The sequence below is a fragment of the Festucalex cinctus genome, chromosome 10 (assembly GCF_051991245.1).
Source record: "Festucalex cinctus isolate MCC-2025b chromosome 10, RoL_Fcin_1.0, whole genome shotgun sequence".
Taxonomy (NCBI): Eukaryota; Metazoa; Chordata; class Actinopteri; order Syngnathiformes; family Syngnathidae; genus Festucalex; species Festucalex cinctus.
The window spans coordinates 18,860,657-18,877,783 of record NC_135420.1 but is presented as its reverse complement, the minus strand read 5'-3'; the positions used below and the strand labels follow the sequence as shown (position 1 = coordinate 18,877,783).

At 41.5% G+C, this 17,127-nt stretch overlaps 1 long non-coding RNA gene across 1 annotated transcript; it reads left to right on the top strand.

Moving 5' to 3' along the window:
* The first annotated feature begins 1,264 nt into the window (after window positions 1–1,264).
* LOC144026600 (uncharacterized) lies at window positions 1,265–15,077 on the top strand. Its single transcript, XR_013285229.1, has 5 exons — window positions 1,265–1,555; window positions 4,478–4,675; window positions 4,798–5,020; window positions 7,059–7,167; window positions 14,673–15,077. It is a non-coding gene; the product is annotated as an uncharacterized LOC144026600 (long non-coding RNA).
* Window positions 15,078–17,127: the final 2,050 nt, after the last annotated feature.

The window sequence follows — 17,127 nt, the reverse complement described above, 5'->3', positions numbered from 1 at the left end:
ATAGCTACCACAGGTAGCTAGCTACATATTAAATTCTAAATATAGCTAATATTGTAAAAAAAAAAAACCCAACTCTAAAAGTATAATTTTTCTATAAAATTGTTACAAGTACACCTCAAAACACTGCATCCTTATTAACATAAAAAAAAAAATGAAAAATAGAGGTCAACTTAACAACAAAGGATATATTTATTAACATTGTTTGTTTGTCTTTTTGTTCCTGGCATTGCACAATTGTGATCGGTTCACCCATAGACAATACACCTTTTGTTCTCCAAAATAATGTGACTTTATCGCTGTAAAAATAGGCCTTTTGTTCTGAAAATAAAGAAAAAGAAACAAGCAAAAAAAATTATTAAAGCAGGGTGTTATTCATTCAGGCTTTTAATTGGCACAAAGCTAAATTAGGGAGGAGTAATTGGTTTGGTGTGTTTGTTCTATGGGTGCGTTGATCCCCATATGTAGGTTATGTAGGTATGCACTTTTTAAAAATGGCACACCCTAATAATTTATTGCAAATTATTATGCAAACCCGCAAGCTACTCTTGCACGGCTCTCAGTTTGAGAACGACAGTTTGGATTAATGCCTTATCTGTTTGTTTTCATGCGGTGCTGCTGGTCGTGTTGTCTCCAGATATTGATCCATATTTCAATGGAGCATATAGAACAATATGAGCATTAAAAGGCCTCAGCCACACTCGGTTCAGGCATTCCGACGTAAGGTATTCATTAAAGCCGGCAGGCAGAGATGAGCTGCATGCACATGTGCAGCTGGAAGCCGACATTTTTTTTTTCTTTTTTTTTAGGTGGAAGCCGACATACCAACTGTGTGTCGCTTTAGTTGCGAAGGGGAGTGGTTGACTTTTTTTTTTTTTTTTTTTTCGTGCACAGCTCATAAGCCCCTTGAAGCGTCTCGGCGGCGCTGTTAAAAAAAAAAAAAAGAGCTGCCGGGGCGAGCCACGGTTTGTAATGACAGGCCTCTCCAAATGAAAGCACGCTTTGGATGTCTCTCAACACAAACACTAAAGAAAGCATCACTTCCTCTGGCGAGAAATGCGCCTCATCTACCACACTGTGCACCAAAAGCAGACTGCTCTGTTCACACGACGTGTGTGTTGCCTTGGCTAAGCAACGCTCACGAGCCACAACATTAGGTACACATTGCATACAATGAGATCTCATACAAGAACTATCGTAAAACTTTTGCCTTTACAAATATAATGCTCAGTTTTGATTACCGCTCACTGGAATTGTTTTTTTCTTTTTTCGGGATTAGAAACTTGCGTCAGGTGTGCCTAATAAAGTGGCTGGTGAGCGCACGTGGGGAGTGAACATAATTAGTGAAAGCTACTCATGTGGTTCATTCGAAGGGCACACGCAAGTACTTGATTTTTCAAACTTGGACACCAGACCTGAGTGAGGTTAGCTTAGTGCTAACTGGAATGAGGCTCGTAGCAACGTCGATAGGTTTAAAGGTGAAAAGAGAAAAAACAAACAAACATTTGTTGTGCTGTTGGCCAGTGAACGACGTGCGATTGAGATCCTCGAGGTTAAAGTAAGTTATTTGAAACTAATAAGTGATGACTTTGTAAATATATAATTAAGTGCACTCCATGTACAATTTAGAAAGTTTTTTTTTTTTTTTTTTTTTTTTTATTATTTATTTGACTAGCATGTTTTTCAGCAAAAGTAAATTGAGTCATCCATTTGACTTGATACGGTCATTTGGTGGCGAATGTCAATATGACCAACGGACGTGGATCTTTTGCGTTTATTTAAGCACTAAGAAGCACATACAAATTCAAAAATGCCCAACCAACTGTGTACATATTTACAACATTAAGTAATGAAACCAGTGGCGTATGTGGGAACGTCATATGAAAAATAAACACTTTGTATGCTGATGTGAAATGCAAACTGTTCATGAATACGTACATACATAAACATTTAAAGACATTAGCAAGAATAATCAGTAGCTCTATCTATCTATCTATCTATCTTCTTGACCGCTTATTCCTCACAAGGGTTGCAGGTGGTACATATATATATATATATATATATATATATATATATATATATATATACCTTTTCCCCGGCTGTCACCCCCCCCTTCATGTTCCTTCACCCTGCACACCTGCTCAGCCAGGCCCAGTTTGCCACAACACAACCGACGCTCGCACCCCTCCCCGTCAAAGCCTTGTGCTCGAGCCCAACCCCGGGCATGCGGGGCGGTGAACAGACGGGCCCTCTGTTTTCTGATAATCATCACATAGCTCGCATGCCTGCTCCACCCCTTCTCTTTCTTTAACTGCGCTCCGACTCGCTGCCCCACCTGCCATTTACCTCAGACAGCCCAGCACCAGCTACTCAACTCCATCTGCCGCATCACTCCGCACCCTTCGCACCCGCGCGGCGTTCTTTTCAAATCATGCATTAATCGCGATTGCCAAACTTCTCTGAACTCCTTTTCAAAGAGATATGCGGTGTTCAGAAACACCGCACCCAGACCTACCCCGACCCCAGGCCATTGCACCTTTGCAACTTCTCTCAATGCCCAGGGCTGAAAAACAGACAGTTCTTCACGCGGGACCACCCACCTGATTGCACAAGGCAGCCTCATTTTACCCCCCAGGAGCAAAAAGGCCAACCCACGGGTCCAAAACTGCGAAACCGCGTATCATCTCTCCGTCTCATTATTCGATCAAGTGGTTCTCAACCGTCTGCCGATCTGTGTAGCACTTGAGGGAGCGAGTACTCCTGAGGGCCCCTTCGCAGTGTCTATTGTTTCGCTGTGTGCAAAGAGGCCCCAATGGAGAAGGGGGGAGCCCCCTTGTGCGAGAAATTGTTCATTTATTAATTTGCGCTATATCATGTTGCCCGGTTTCATGTTTGACAAAAAAGCGGCCGGCAAATGAGCAGATTAGTTCTCAACACCAGCTGTCCAGACCAGACTGGCAACATTCACTACGTCCCCCCTCCCACCCACTTCCTGCAGTATCATTATCGAACTCCTTATCTGTTTATCTGTCTTGCCGCCTCCTTAGCTGATGTGTACTCTGCGGCATTAAGGGTCCGCGTCAGGCAGATGGACAAAGCCTCGGATCAATCGGAGCGATCGATACAACCCAGACTGACTGAGATTTGCCGTCCAGACTGACGGACACGACAGTGGCTCTGATCTGGTCCAGTCTGGGCTTGCCACCTCCTGCTCCGCTCCAGCTTAGTTCCGTTAAATCTCGCCTGGTCTTGTTCAGTGATGACATGTTAGCATTTCACGTTGAGATGTTAAGGAAAATGTTTAAAGAAGACATTCTGGAATTTTATTATACAATGTTTTCGCTCCTTCCTCACGTTCTCAGTTTTTCTTTTTTTAAATCAATGCAGGCAGGTACATTTTCAAGCACCGTGTCAACCATGTTTCGAAGTGTGAGTTGATACTGTATGATGTGAACCACTGCTGAGCGGACGTTTATCAAATGCTGTCTGCTACCCAACCCCGTCTCTTATTAATTTTGGTTAATTAGTTTCCTTACCATCCCCTCGTTGTTTGTAATTTGCTAGCGTGTCAGTTGCGACTGACGCGTTCAGTTTGCCAAATTTTTGCAGTTTTTGTTGTGAATTGGAAGAAAAATGGCGATAGGCTATTACCGTGCAGTAGAAAAGTGGCGCAAGAGTGGCACACAAAACGACTTGTACCGTGACATTTTGGTAAGCGCAGATACAAGCATCAAACGTTTGCAGATGTAGAATTGTAAAACTTTATTTTCCTTTGGGGGGTGGCAGATGTGTGTGTGGGAGGGGGAGGGCTTGTTTTATTTTAATCAAAGATGTGGGTATAAAAAATATGAAAACCTACACTTGCATGTAAAAAAAACAAAACTATAATACTGCTGTATAGTACAGATAGGTGAGTAGTGATACTAGGTATCGCATCGGTCTGATATTATTCGCTCTCTTGGGGCCGTTTTATGATCAGGAATGACAAATTAGAAATGAGAATAGAAAATTGCTTCATGGAATTATAAGGGAAATGCTTTGTTTTGATATATACAGTAAGTCTTTCTTAAAATTATGTCGTATTTTGGGGGGAAATTTTATGTATCAAAATTGCTATGGGCATCGATACTTGGTATCAGTATGACTTGTCACTCGTACTGGAAGCGGTCTGAAAAACTGGTATCGAAAACACTGAAAAAGTTTCCACATTTTAATAAATTAATGTGAAAAAACATTTCAGAAAGCCAATGCCTACCTAATTTACTTCTTTAAAATGATGTTAATTGATTCTTATGTAAGATGTTTTATTTTGCGTTTTCATTAGCTTTAAGCTATTATCAAAATGACAAAAAAAAAAGTAAAATCATGTAATCTTTCACTATGTGCGTAATATCAGTTTCACTTTTTGAAATGCCCTACTAAAATGAATTCTATGTTTCATAATATTCTAATTGACTGCGCTGCATCTGTGTGTTTTCAGAGTATTGTTTGGCTTTGCTGGATGACTTTGCCCCAGTGAATTCCATATGACATGTCAACGTGGCTGCACTCACAAAGAAGCAGAAAGCATATTTTCCTCCACGTGACGCTGTGCAACAAGAGAAAGGATTGCAGACAAATTGGGATAATGACGCTGCACAGAGAGAGACCCATTAAGTAATCAGACACAAAAACACAGGTGGGTGATCTCTTTGCCGACAAAGGCAGACTGGATGTTGGTTTTGCGACCCATCGCCCCCCCCCCCCCCCCCCCCCCGCTCCCCACCTGGCGAGCACTCACCCCGTCTGTGCTGATTCTAGGTCAGGTTGCTGATAACAGACAGCAACGGAGCCACAGCAGTTCCTGCCTGTCTTCCGGCTGCAGCGTCTGTTGTGTTTTTGATGTAGTCCAGGCTCGCCGCCCCTGGGCCCCCGTCTCGGTCTGAGGGGCCCGTGATGAAAACGAGCAGGGAGGAAGGAAGCGGCTCGGCAACAACAGTCAGTCATCACTCAGTCGGCGTGCGTACACTGTCACGTCTTACAGGTTTGTTGAGTTTACAATGAAATACTCTTCTATACACAAACGTTGGACATTTTTTTTTAGTCGTCTCGTACATTTAGAAAAAATAAATGCCTCACTCAAATAGACAACTGCTTTTTTCCATCAGGAAAAAAATATATGGTATTAAATATCATTTTTGTAATGTATATAAAATTAATTAGCAAGTTTTGATGAAACAAACAAAATGCTAAAGTTTCTAAAAGTGAAGCCCTCTGGCTTGAGTAAATGCATCCTCGTGAGTAAAGGTCTGAATTCTTAAAAAATGTTTGCAATTGTCTGTTCTCACAAATTGCAAACTGGTTAAATTTAGGCAATTTCCAAATAAAATTTCATGAGAATCTGTTGACCAAATTGCAATAATGTGAAAACTCGGGTTTTGTATGCCCTAGTTTGTGTAAGGTTAGTTTTTCAAACTTTTTTTTTTTTTCCCCCATCTAAATTTTCTTCATATTTTTTTGGACATCAGTTCACACTTGCACAATTCACACAATTGCAGGGCACAGACGGCATTGCATATTGCGCAATTCAGGATTTCATTAACAACTCTAATAAACCTCACTGTTACATTTTCTTCTCTATGATGGCTTATTTAATAACAGTCACACTCTATATAAGAGCACAAAATAGTTTGTGTGTCTGTTAAACACGCCACCATTGATTTTATTTTGAAGGACTGACTATTGACAGGATGTTACACCGATGTTCCCCCAACTTAACTGAGCAGACCAGGAGGTTTGTTGTTGTCTTCAATTAATTATAATTGCGTAGTGGCATTCGCCTTGAACCTCTATTGAACTGTTTTTATGTCATTTGAAAGAAAGTGAGCTAGCCTGTTCATAAAAAAAAAGTAAGGAAAAAACAAGAGAGCACAAATAATGGCTCCCAATTTTTTTCTTCCTCGCTGCATATGTGGTCAAGCATTTTCAACAAAGGTAAAGGACATGTTACCACTTGAATAGTAGATTTATATCACACATTTTTTTTTTTTTTGTAATGCGATAATGCGATAGCTGTTCTTCAATTATTTATTTATTTTGTTCTGGAACAGATTAAATGGATTGACATTATTTTCTATGAGAAATACTGCTTCCGATTTGATTTTAGTCAGAATTTCTGGCACGGACGAATGCACAAAATCAAGGTTTCACCGTACAGTTACAGTAATAGAGTAATTTTACTAGAGTACCTTTAACCCTAGTTCCACTTAATTTATTAGAACATTTTGTTTTCCCTGTTCTTACTTTTTTTTTTTTTTCTTTTCTTTTTTTCTTGGTAAATACTTATTGAAGTTGAATTATTTCTGAATTAGCTTGGAGTTTTTGTTTTCTTCTTTGGAGCATTTAAATTTCCCCTCGGACTCGATTGGACGAGAGTTTCGTGATGAGGGTTTGGCTGAAGGTTGCTGCGTGAGTCATAAAGCGCGCAGTCTTGTGTATCCTGCCAGGGGAGTCGCTGGCGAGCGCGTCACTCTTCCTTGCCGGGACAGGAAGCGAGTGGGGTTAAACAGAGGGAATCCCGCAAACCTTGGCCAGGAAACTCCGCAGCGACGTCCCACGCTTCCCGCCACAGGGACTTCTGGTGACAGCCGCAAACTCGGATGTATTCCCACTGGAGCGCTTGGGAGGATCTTCAGTTGATGGCTACAACAGAACACAACATTACATAGGGAAAGTAGAATAGCGCTCAGAGGACTGCGTACCTGCACCAAGGCTGAACTGCTAAATATTTGTTAGTTTTATTGTATCCTGCACGGATTATGCCAGATGCACGAAAACTAAAGGATGGTATCCTCTGGAATGGAGGCCACTTTTCAGGCGTGTACCAGGGTTGTAGTGAAACAGTTAGCAAGTCAAGGGTCGATTTGAGGGCAGGCGTTTGTTTATTAAAATGGTTTAACTGTGACATGGCATCTAGGTCACGGTCTTCAGATGAACTGTAGACATTCTGCGAGTGTCAAAATGTGATTTCCCAATGCATCTTTAAGTGAAATGCCCTCATCCTTTGCTTACATTCTGCCTAGAGGCAGCGCCACCTGCTGGAAGAGCGCCTCCGCACGCGCCGACATGGAAGAAGAGCAAGCCAGGCAGCGCGCCGGCATCCGACGTCCGCTGACACAAGATCAATAACAGGTCTGCTCAAGTGATTTTTATTGGTTCTAAAAAGTCCTTGCCACAGGCCTAACGGGGGGCATTCATCTCCACCCCCGCAAACCGTGCAGCCACCAACACGGGCGACTTAAGAGAAAATGACAACACATTGTGTCGAAATAAATGTGCTCACATCGCAGACGTGGGCCAGATCAATGCCCTCCTCTTGCTCCTTTTGAAGGGACGAGCAATTTTGTCCCAAAGGTGTCCCCCGCCAACCATTCCCCCCCTTTCAAGCCACCATCCTTCTCTTCCCCCCTCACATGAAGGGCTCACCTCCACTAACAGACCCCCAGCCTTTCCTGTCAGCATGTTTTTATGAAGGACAAGTTCATAGAGGATCTGTTTCTCGTTGACTTCCTAATAAGTCATTTTGTCTCCTGCTTAGCGTCTGCTAGCCAGCGGCAATGCTCCCCACGAAAAATTCCAGTATGTGTATGCGTGTGCGCTTGGTGTGTACTGTTCAAAGGATCTGTAGGCCTTTTCAGTTTTTCTGCCAAATAGGAGTTTGACATACTCCCTCCATGGTAATTTATATTGTAATGGTTGGCGTAAGGTTCGAGAGGCTGCAAAAATGGAGAACTTTAGAAAAAAAAATGCGCACAAAAAAATAACAGCAATTAGTTAGTTTTGATTAGTTTTTAGAGTGGGTTTGTTACTTTATTTATTTATTTATTTATTTTTTAGGGATGGACAAGTATCTATCTTGTGGCCATTTTATAATTAGAAATTAGAAGAATGGAAAATTGCAATTGAATCTAATTTTAAAGGAAAAGGCTAAATTGGGATATATAGACCTTTCTGTAAAAGTATCTGTCGTTGTTTTTGCTTTTGGAAATTTCAGGTATCAAAGTAATAGTGGTATCGGTATCAGTGACTAGTCAGGAGTTGAGTGCTTGTAAAAAAAATAAAAAAAAAATGGTATCAAACATCCCTACAAGGTTTCCCAGTAAATCTCCCCAGGATGCAGTAACAACGAGAACTTTTTTTTTTTTTTTTTTTTTTTTTTTTTTTAAACTGAGGCACATATGAAAGCCAGGAACTGGCGGAATGGGGCGGCTAAAGCTCAGGCTGCTTTAAATCACCTGGACCAGGCCCGAGCTTTAAAAGCTGGCCAACTCCCTGCTGACCAGAGGGAGGCAAAGGAGAAACTCGGTGACCAGTAAACAATGGCCGTCAAGCCTTCTAGAGCCATAGGAGGGAAAGGAAACGACACATCCCCGGGGCCTTAACTTTGACCTCAGCACCGTCCCCCAGATAGAATATATGTGATATGTGCTGCACATTTGTTTGAACTTTGGTTGCGGTCATTTTTGTTTTTGAGGAAACACGGATTTTACTCTCTTTGCATTAAAAAAATCCAACAAAGTTAAGAAGGTGGCTAAAGAAAACACTTCATGGCGACTGTGCGAGGCATCGCTGCCGGGATCATAGCCGAATTCGTCACTTCAGAGAGTCACCTTCACCGAGTGAGCAGCTCTTCCGCTGCTTCACACAAGGGGCTCAAATTATGCAGAGCTGAACATCAACGGCAACAACTGTTCCCACTAAAGTGCATGAGTCACTTTTGTGTTTTATTTCACTTTGTGAGTTGCTTCCCTCAGGGCACTGTTAAAAAAAAAAGAAAAAAAAAAAGTCCTCTTTGTGCCAATGGTGCCAGTGCTACAAGGTTGTTTGAAGCTGTGTCCACAAATAAGATGTATTTTTAGAAGCTCTTTTCTCCACTATGGGGTAATAAGAATAAAAAAAAAATCAGTCTGAACCACAGGCAGTAAAAAAGATATCTTTAATCCCATACTTGATTCACAAAGTATATGCATCCTGTCAAGAACATGCCAAAGAGAAAGAGGGCGCGATAACCTGTTATTATCAGGACATTCAGCCCAGCGAGGTGACAGAAGAAAATTACTTCTGAAAAGGCAGAATAAGAAGAATGGCAAGCTAAGGGAAAGTTTTTAAGAAATGTAGAAAAAATACTGAAAAGGGAAAAATATAAACGATACAAATAAAAGTTCAAAATGGAAAATACTTTTCAAAAATTAAATCTGCATCAATAGCTGCATGAAAATGCAAATAAGAGAGCATCAACCTGACTTTGACATACTACGCTACGTTAGCTGGCTAAGCTATAAAGCCACTAGCAAACACGACTGGTCGTGACAGACAACATACATTCCGTCACCATTTCGCATAGGTTCCTCGAAACGACATAAAATGTAGCAAAATGATTTGCTCAGTGGAAAAAGTGACACATATCTAAGTAAAAACTACAAATGCGTTGAGCATGATTAGCTTATAGAGTGGTAATCGATACAGTAGATGCTAACACTTACAGTAAGCTCATATGGGAGATTTTTGAGCATGTTCTGTAACCTGCAATTAAAGACCATTTTCATCAATTCATTCTTGAGATAAAACAAATCAAATAAGGTAAAAACAATGGCAGATCATTTTAAAATAAATACTTATTTATGTCAACATAGCATTTCCCCAAAAATGCTGAATGTTAATGGCAATTTTCTGATAGCGACCCGATATGATACCTGGTATCGGTATTCGCCTATCGCTACACTCGATATTACATTCCCTACACACAAAACGACATGAGCATTACATGTCCATTCCATCCACCTACGCTTGCAATGACAGTTAGCACACTCAAATTAGCATCCTCTGTTTCCATGGTACATGTCAAACAAGCTGTATGTCTTATAAATGGAACTGTAGGATACAACCCCCCCCCCCCCCCCCCCCCACCTCCTCGCTACTGCTCCCAATCCGTCCCTAAATCACAACACAAACATACCCCATAAAAAAAACATGATGCGCAAGCAAGCGCACCTCTGGGCCGAGGATGGCGGCCACAAGTGTCGTAACCTAGCAACCGGGGAGTAGCTGCCGTGAAAGAGTGATAAAGGCGGGCGCGGGAGGTGGGGAGGATGGTCGGGTGGGTGGTTTCCTCTTGAAAATAAAACCCACTCACTCCTTCTCGTTTATTTGCGCCTTTGTTTGAGCGGCTATTTTAAGACCTTTAAGCGTGGCTCTCCCTCACCCGAGGATTCATTTATTTTTAGTCACATGGCTGCTTTGGTGTGGACCGACACGCTCGCTATCTCTGCCGGGCTGCCTGCATCTGCTTTACACAACAGGAGGATGAGGAGGAGCGTGTGTGGGGGTGTGTGTGTGGAGAACAGACCGAGGGAGTGTTTTCCATCTGTGTTTTTGGCTGCGTGTATTCCTTTTGTTTGAGGCGGTCATGCCACACAGCATGTCTACGAATACGTTTACACCTCCCCCCTCAATCTGGAATCTTTCGATTATTACACAGCATTGTCTTTGTCTGTGTGCATTTGTTGCTATAGCTGCATGCATTCAGCCACATGAGCAGGCCTCTGTTATATATGCTGCTGAACAGCTGGTCACGACCGGTTCTTTTCTATTATTGAGACGTCTTGTATTGACATCAAATATCAATATTGCGCTGTCGGTGGCACAGTTGGTATTGTCCAGTAAGAAGGAGGTTCGAATTACATCATTTATCTCTCAATTTACTTCATAAGCGTTCCACATGCATTCAAATCTTAGCATTCAGCTTTCAGCATTCCCACGCAATTTCTCCAGAAATTGCACTTAGTCTAGTTTATTATGAAACATTGATATTTTAGTTGCCAACAGTGATTTTTTTATCGTTGAACATCTGATGAAGGAAGGGACAGTGGAGTGCATATTATCCCCCCCCCCCCCCCCCCCCCCCCCACACACACACACACAAAAATAAGTATAGCAAATTTCTGAAGGAGAAGTCTAATTGTGTTTGAAGCAAAAGCACAAATGGACGAGCATGACTACGAATCGATGTCTGCCTCGTAATTTGCATATTCAAAGCTTATGCACGATGTCACAGGTACGATTCATCTGAGTCATAAGCTGCCCCCCCGGATGAAACACTGCACCCTCTGCGTCGTGGGCAGCAATAAAAAAATAAACAAGAAAATCATACAGAGGCGAGATGTGTGACTCTGAGGCGCCGATGTGAATTTACCGTCATTGGCTGGAGAAAGGTCAAAGCAAAGGCGCATGGAAATAAATAGGCATGCGTGGAAGAAGTGCTTAGGGAAGAGCGGGGTCCCAATCTATTCCCCTCACGCTTCCTTTTTTCTCCCATTACAGACCTCATCAGCATCAAATCCCCACTAGAAGGAGAGCCAACCCCCTCCCCCTACATACAATACAGTATACGTGTCCTCTTTTTCATACACATCCGCACCTCCGCTGTGGACCTCCTTGCAAGAATGAGGCAATTTGTGCAAATCTTAGGGGAAGTCTTTGCATTTTGAATGTATTTTTATTGTCTCTATGAGACTGGCTGTGCTACTGTTAGGCAACCTTTTACCTCTTATAGGAAAAGGTTCCCAATCCTTGATCTATGCAGTTTCCATGGAGGTTGTTGTCTTGATGATCCCAACATGCGCGTGGTCCTGAATTTAAATGACTGTATGCAACATTGAGCACACCACACAGTGAATGAAGTAAAATGAAAAAAAGTGAGTTGAGAAAGTCAGCTGCCAGAATGTGTGACCTCAGGTTTTAAAGGAGGCAGGGTTTCAAATAAGGGTTTGGCTTCCATGCAGTCCCCTCTTTTTTTTTTTTTTTTTTTGTTACAAAATTGAGTTGAAAAATTCAACTGTCAGTATGTGTAAGATCAGTTTTGAAAGGGTCTGAGTTTCAAAGTTAGTTTTCAAAGGAGGGCTTGGCTTCCATTTTCACGATTTTAACCTTTGATACAAATTGAGTTGAAAGATTCAGCTGTCAGAATGTGTGACCTCTTGTTTTAAATGAGGCAGGGTTTCAAAGAAGGGTTTGGCTTCCACACAGTCACAGTTTTGAACAGTTGTTACAAAATTGAGTTGAAAAATTCAGCTGTCAGAATGTGTGACCTCAGATTTTAAAGGAGGTAAGGTTTCAAAGTAAGTTTTGAAAGAAGGGTTTGGCTTCCATGCAACAATTTCTAACAGAAAAAAATGAGTTGAAAATTTCAGCTGTCAGAATATGTAACCTCAGATTTTAAAGAGGTCATTGTTTCAAAGTAAATTTTCAAAGAAGGGTTTGGTTTCCATGCAACAATTTCTAACAGAAAAAATTGAGTTGAAAAATTCAGCTGTCAATATGTGTGACCTCAGATTTTAAAGGAGTCAGGGTTTCAAAGTAAGGTTTCAAAAGAGGCTTTGGCTTCCACGCAGTGTTGCAATTTTTACAGTTGTTGGAAAAATTTCAGCTGTCAGAATGTGTAACCTCGTGTTTTATACGAGTCAGGGTTTTAAAGTAAATCAGAAGAATATAATAAAAAATGAAAATATAAGATGGGGGTTTTACCATTTGACAGTCATGGCAGTCAAATTTTTTATCATCGATCTTGTAGCTCAATTTGATCATACTCTACCCCTAAAGTACTCAATGTCTAGAATTAACAGCTAGCAATCACTATTTGAACGTTAGCTTCTTGGTTGAGGAACACAGCACCATTTTTGTGGTTACCTTCCACAAATCTATGACCGGCCAACCAATCCCAGCTGCCTCCTCCAGTGGACAGTCCCTCCTCACTGATTTGCTAACATGACAGGCTGGCTGAATGATGATAAATGCAGAGGAGGAAAAGCAATTAGAGGATCAGTTAGGTGTTGTAGGGAGTGCTCAGGGCTGCCATTAACGACAGAGGATGCGCATCAACACGCTGGAAAACATACACACGTGTGCGCCCTCACACTGCAGCAGGTTTTGATGCTACACAGAAAATTCTGTAGAGTAAATTTGACTCTCTTTAGAGTGGGACCAAGTAGACTCAGTTTTACAGTAATATTTACACTTGGAAGAGAGTAAAATAAAGAATTGGAAAAAATAAAAGTGACTCAAGGGTGGAGAAACAAACTCCCAAGCTTTAGCTTGGCAGACAACCGATCTACTCCCTGAGCCACACAGCTCTTGCTTTCTTTTAGTATATCGCTTGTGTCAGCTGCAGCTGATTCAATGATTCCATGAAATCTTCTAAGTCCAAGAGACGAAAAACGGTCTGTTGGAGATAAGAAAACAGTAGGAGGGGCATAGCTCAGGTGGTAGTGTGGCAGTCTCCCAAGCCGAAGGTTGTGAGTTCGTTCCTCAACCCTTGAGTGACTTTTTATTTTATTTTGTTTTTTCATTTTTTATTTTAAATGTTAATCTGTAAATATAGCATAATAATGTAAATATTAGCATGCTCTAAACTGTGTCTATTTGGTCCCATTCTAAATAGTAAAATTTACTCTAAATTGAGTCAAATTTACTCTACAGAATTTACTGTGTACAACAGCTATTTGGAGTCCATTCATTGTATGCTGTTCATATGTTGTTGACGGTTGGTTCACTGGCAAATTACTTTTCCCTTAATCTGACAATTAATGTGGAATTTAAACCTAGAAGGCAAAAACATCCCTAATGAAAATTAAATTGCACTAAAATACTAGCCACCAGAGGGTGCTAGAACTGCACAAATGGAAGTCAACCTGACTTTTTTTTTTTTTTTTTTAACAGATGCATTGCATGTAAATATCGTGAACATGACAATGACAATATTGTGGCAGTTTTAAAAATTTTTTTTAATTTTTTTTTTTTAATTTGATTAGTCAACTACATAGTCCACTACAGAAAGTTCCCGGTATAGTGATTAGGAAGTAGAAAATAAGTGAATGCTTCTGAACACAGGCACACTTCTAGATGTACTGCAGCATTACGGCTCATTCATGGTGGGTCCCTAAATACTACAATTGCCTCCCAATGAGAAATCCGCTGAACAAAAAGCATAATAAGCAATGGTTAGAAAGCCTTTCTCTCCGACAGATTTCACTCCCACCATTACACGGCCCATAGAGAGTCCATGGCAGTTAATTACAGGTGTTACTTCACCGCAAACTAAAACAGTTTGGACACGCTCGCCTTATGGTTCACTTTCGCCAATTTGTTATGCTCTCCTCCTGGCTGTGTTTACTCTTGCGAGGACATTTTATCACAGGCCCGACCACATTTGGACCGGACAGGATGTTCTTCTACATGAGGAATACGATGTAGCGGGACCGTAGGTGGCGCGGAAAAAGTCTACAAAGTGTGTGTAGCCGTTGCGAGGAGTGTTTATGCCTGTGTGTGAGTGAACGCTTGTGTATATGGGCTAGTGGGGGTGGCAGGCCTATAATCTGTTTCAAACCGCTCGCGGGCAGAGGCGAGGTGGGCGAGACAGTGATACAGAAAGAGAGCATGAGAAGGAGAGAGCGAGGGCGTGAGGACAAGTGAGGAAGTTGGCAAGGAAGATGGAGAAAAAAAAAAAACAAGAGTTGTGATTCCGGCTTAGAGATGCACTACAGCCTCTGTCCTCTCTCCCGTCTTCCCGCCCATTGTCACGCTGCGTTCTGTGGGCGCCATCGCGGCAGCTAATTCCTCTGACATTTACGCCGCTTCCTCAGCCTCGCCAACCCCCCCTTTTGGATGACGCAAAGCCGGGCCGGAACCGCTGTCGCCACCCACAATGGCCTCAGGTGCATGGGAGATGGCGCGCGATGCCGAGCCAATGAGGATGCCCTCAGAAGCACTCGGCGAGCCAAGCCCCCGTATATTGTGTTCTATTATACAGTATGTCTTGAATAAAACAGGGTCAGTGTGGGTGGAGGAATATGAGAAGCCGGCAGGGGGAAGGAGATGAGGGTGGATGAAGAAGCAGAAAAGTGATAGCGACGCACTTCAGTTTGAAAGAAAACAACTAAAACTGCGACAAGTAACTTACAAGAAACATGTTTAAGTGGATATATTATTACACCAATAATTTGCTTTCCCTAGGCCTATTTCTAGGTCTTTCATTTCTTTTTTTTTTTCTTTTTTTTTTTAAAAAAGGAAGAAAACGAAAATTTGAGAAATTCCACCCATCTGTCCATCCAACCATTTTTTGTACTGCTTATGACACACCTTTTGGACCCAAATGAATAGTTAGAATTGACTTTTGCAGGGGAAATCAAGTCAAATATTTTCTTGAATATGTTCTATGCATCCCAGTAGCCTAAACGCAGTATTGTTAGTGCGGTCACTATCGAATATTTTTAGAATATATTATTCAATCAACTAATCGGATTCGTTTTAATTTTGCATTAAAGTGTATTACGAAAGCATGTTTTACTTGATTACTGTTTATTAACCAGTATTCGTATATCCATCAAATTTCTTAACCGCTTGCTCCTCACAAGGGTCACGGGGGTGGTGGAGCCTATCCCAGCTGGCTTCGGGCAGTAGGTGGGGTACACCCAGAAATCAGTGAACAATTACCGTACTGTTGATATGATGAAATCAGGAGATTTGGACAATTCTAGATTTAAAAAAATGTCCCCAAACGATTAGTCAATTATTAAAATAGTTGTCCATTAATTTGATAATTAATTTTGACAGCTGTAATTATTATTCCATTTGTGGAATATGAAATGAGCAGAAAAATCCACCCGTTTTTATCCATCTCAGGGGGCGGCCATTTTGTCCTCTACTGCCACTTGCTGTCGACTGAAAATGACACCACAGTTGCTCGGGGCTCAGGTAACAACCAATCACGGCTCACCTGTTAACTGGGTTTGGTTACATGATGTTCGCAAGGCACTGTGATGACATTTTCATTGCCAGGTCAGCATTCAGCAGGGAAAGACCCTGTTGGCAGTACAGAAAATGGATATATGGCTATTCAGTGACAAAATCAAAACATTGTGGTAGAAAATGTATTTTTGTTCTGGAGTACGGCTCCAATATGGCTCATCTACAGTATACAAGCTCAACTGAACAATTTCAGTCTCTGTCTTTCTTGTTTTGCAGTCGTCAACTGACATATCCTGCCCTTGTGTGAAAGGCATTAGAGAGGCGCGCTATAGATAACACGTCGACAGCTGTAATTTTGCCTCCTGTAATATTGCAGCACGAACACGTCGAGTTATGTTGCAGCCCGGGGGCTCATACCTCTCTCTCTATCTGACATCTGTGATGTTTTGTCTCTTTTGCCCACCCTGCAGGACGCACTGAGAGATACCTTGATACCATCTAAGAGGGCGCACGCGCATGCATTTTTATGCCTTACATAACTCCATGTTTCAAGTTAGCGTAATGCACAAAGGGAATCAGTCAGTCTACAGATGAAAGATTTGCTTTGAGTCACAACTGACAAGAGGGATCCGTCTGTCTCGGCAGGCCAATTCCTGCATTGCCTTTTGCAAATGGCTGTGAAAAATGCAAATATGTCTTTGTGGGCTTTAAACGCTTCAAGCTTAAAAATGCAAATCGTGGACGTGATCTATTCTTTCGCAGTGTCTCTTTGTTGATCCTTTTTGGGTGCTGACTCATTGCACTGTGAGGAAGTAGACAAAGAAATCCAAATTACCAGTATTGGCTCCATCGTTTTTCTGGCAGTCTACTGTACAGCTGTGTACTGTACATGTACAGCAATATTGTGGAATGAATGCAATGATAGCACTGAATGGTTCAACAGTGGAAGGAGGAAGCTAGTGATCTTCCCTAACACTGCTTAGTTTGATTTAAAAAAAAAAAAAAGATCCAAACTACCCTATAACTTTATCTTACAAAAGTCTGCTAGCTTAATGTTAACAAACAATGTAAAAACATGGATGGTGTCAGGTTTACCTGTTTGACATTTATTAAACACAACAAAAAGGAGAGAAGACGGAGAGGAACTGACTGATACAATTCACTACTACACTCTCTTAAAAAATCCCTTCCTCATCCTCTCCTTTTATTTGGTTTTCACGCCCCTAGTTACATAAGTGTTCCAACCCTAATAATGAAGATGCAAAACATAGTTGGAACACAGTGTACTTGTTTGCCTGTGTGCATGTGAGTGGAAGATTGCTGAGTAAATGTGTGGTCAAGTTTGCAATC